The sequence below is a fragment of the Athene cunicularia genome (genome assembly GCF_003259725.1).
Source record: "Athene cunicularia isolate RWA chromosome 2 unlocalized genomic scaffold, athCun1 chr2_part1, whole genome shotgun sequence".
NCBI classification, from domain to species: Eukaryota; Metazoa; Chordata; class Aves; order Strigiformes; family Strigidae; genus Athene; species Athene cunicularia.
Window position 1 is genome coordinate 128,910,221 of NW_020799095.1, and position 3,394 is coordinate 128,913,614.

Below are 3,394 nucleotides of genomic sequence, written 5' to 3' on the forward strand. Positions count from 1 at the left end.
GCCTCCCGCCCGGCCGCAGGGGTTCGGGGGCTTCATGCCGTGGTACTACAGGGCTGCCTTTCACTGAGGCAACCTCAGCAAGCGGGATTTTTTTTTTTTTGTTTTGCACTTTATTTAGCGTTTTTGAGGAAAGTCCCATAAAACAGGGTCTCGCCTATCGCCCTGTTAATAAAAGCAGACAGATGTAGGAGGTGTCAGTCACCAGTCTAACAATGCATGCTCCAGCCTCTCCTGTCTTCAGAGACAAATGGAAGGTCAGATGTCTCAAGGTGGGCACACTGCCAGCGTTGTCAGTGCCGACGCTTCAAGAGAAATGATGGAGGTGAATGCTGTATATTATTATATTTGTTTAGAAACCCAAGGAAACGAGAGAGAGAGAGGGGGTGGGGTGGTGGAGAGAGGTGTCCTGTTAAGCAAAACAAAGCATTGCCGTCTGCTCAGGTTAGCTGAGACAGCTCAGTGCCTGCACCCCCCTGTTGCCAAGTCCGTTCAAAATTTGTCAGCCTGTGATGAAGTGGGGGCTGCAGTCCTTAACAGCTCCAAGCAAAGCCTCTCAGTTACAAGGTGTTTTACAATTCTCCTGGTATCCCATGTAATGAGTTGCAAGCCCTGTTTGAATTCCCTCGTACTTAAGCTTTTATTTCATCGTTCCATTTTCCTCCCCATGCATCTCGGGGCTCTGTTAATACTCCAGCCTGTATCATGGCAGTGCTGCTGGGGGAGATATGTTGGGTAGAACAGTTGTGAGTCTTCCCTGGGTTGATGTGACGGAAGAAACTAAATAGTGTTGATGCTGCTCCAGCTCTTTTAAGTGGTCCCTTGGTCAGGACTTGGTGTCGTGTAGGTAAATGCAATCCAGAAGAAGTGGATTTTTGGGTGGAATTTTTACATTCATCTCTTGCAGCTGTGGAGAGTTTAAACTAATCACAATTCTCCCTGGTATGCTATCATCTCTGTAATTTGAAAAAGGATCAGGAGCCCACAGGCTTGGAAAATCTTGAAGAAACTCTTGTCCTGAAATACATCATCACATGTGGAAAAGACCACTTGCTGCATCATCTTAAAGGAGCTTAAGAATGCCGAAATCTAGTATCATTCTGGCATTCTTTCAAATGGCCTTAGAAATCTGAGTACATTCTCTTTTGACTGCAAAACAGCTTCTTTCCCTTTCCATCAATCCTGTGGCTGTCAATGTGTCAGCTGCAAGGTGCCAAAAATGTATGGAGTGTCTATGGGATAACAGTGCCAAAGTCAGGGGTGCCTCAAGGCCTTCTCCCATGAACCCGCTGCAGCATTTGCTCAGTTGGAAAGCATTTGAAGCCAGAAAGAAAGAAAAAAAAAAAAAGGCACAGACCTTTATAAATTCCTTAAACTGCAAAGATTGTTTTTGTGCAGATTGCTGCCTGCTGTTTGGATCCTTGTTGTTCAAAACTTCTGAAAGGCCTGATGCAATCAAAGAGACTTACTGGGTCAAATTGATTCCAGACCAGTCCCTGGAATCACACCGAGGTGAATTTGACATACTGGGTCTTCAGCTAAGCTGTGGCTGGAGAAAGGAGTTGAGGTCACGCCCTGAATTTTGCCCTCTCTTAGGAAATAAATGAATTTGCTTGTGCAAATCATGTCTCCCACTGACTCTTGGGGCTTGTATTGGTGCAAACAGAAAGGTTACTGACTGCTGAGGGCTGGCTGGAAAAGTGCAGAATGACCACTTTGTCTGATGATGATGCGCTTTTTTTTTTTTTCTTGATACTTTCTTAGTGTATCCTTAGGAAGCGAGTACAGAAAGCTGGAAGGCTGTCCTGGGTGGAAGCCATCATGATCTCTAATCCTCAAGCTACTGTAAGTTGTTCTCAGCAGTGCTGATGAAACTGGATTTTGCCACCACAGTGATGAGGACAAAAAATCTTCCTAGGACAGGATGTTACTTTGTCTCTTCTGTTTTCTCTGGAAACCAAAGAAAGCCCTAATTGAGGTTGAGCAGAGCTTTCCTCAGCCCTCTTTTCTGAATGATGAACTCTCCAGGGCTCAGGTGATGATAGAGGTCAGCAAAGCCAGGGAATACCAAAGCTGTCATTTCCTAGTGCTACGTGCTGCCAGCCAGGAGGGAAATGATTGCAGGCAGATTGCATCTTCTTTTTGATGTGGTGATGGCATGTTGCAGCCCTTTTTTGCCTTCTCACCTCTTGCCCCAGAGGTAGCTCAGTGACTGCCTCTCACCCAGGTGTTCTGCTGCCTCCAGCAAATGTAGAACCAGTTCAACTCCTTGCTCCCAGTCACAGGATATTGCTCTAATCCTGTTCCTGGTCACACTCCAGTATAATATAATTTTGAGTGACACCACACATATTTTCCAGTAGTGGTACAATGCATCACCATGAGTGAATTCGGGCCGAATGTAGATTCTTGGCCATAATTTAACCACCAGCAAGCATTTCTGTGGATGAAATTATTCTGTGTAAAGGTATCAGATCAGGAGACAACTTATTGAAAGACTGCTTGGCAGCAAAAATAGCAGCGTGTGCAAGATTCCTCATATAACATTATTCGTCTGTGATGTTGAGAGACAGCCTTGGATCAGAGGACACTTTAAGCTGGAGGCCAATTCAGTCTTGGACTTCGCTGCTGATCCTTCCATCAAAGGTGCTGGCTCAGAGGGTGGATTTTCAGTTTGCTTTTCTGGCACAGCTGCCTCACCCATGAGGGACCAGACTGGCATCAGAACTGGAACAACTTTCAGTTATTTCCAACCTTTCATTGAATTAATCATTTCAGGGTTAGGGTATGTGAGCACCCACCACCTGATCCCTGGGCACCTCAGATCTCTTGCAGAGGAAGATACTCCTGAGAAGAGCAGGCGAGTGTCAGAGTAACAATCTGAGCCCTTGCTGTCAGGGGTGAACATACTTTTAGATGCTTGCAGCCACACATGCCGATTTTCAAATGAGTGAGACAGTGTGGCACTTACCAAGGGAAGCAAAAGTTTTTCAGGACAGTATGCAAAGCAAAAAATTACTCGTCTGGGGGCCTTTTAATGAACCTAGTGTAGTCCTGAAAACTGCTTATAACCATGACATTTCGATCTCCATGAGGGCATAACAAACATTATAAAGTCACTTCTGGAAAAAACCTGTTAGCTTGTAAGGCTGTGTATCAAGGAGGTCACACTTCCAAATCAATGATAATTATGTGTAACTTCAAATAAAAATGGTGTTGCCAGGCTCTGTGTGGCTTTACTGCACCTGCATTCTCTGGCACCAAGGGTGTCTGTCCCTGTAAAGCAGGGCAGGGGGGGCCGATGGTGATAAAGCAGGTTAATGCAGAGGAAACATCACAAGGAAAAAATGTTTCCATTTAGAAGATAGAAATAATAATTAGTAGTAAGTATAAAATT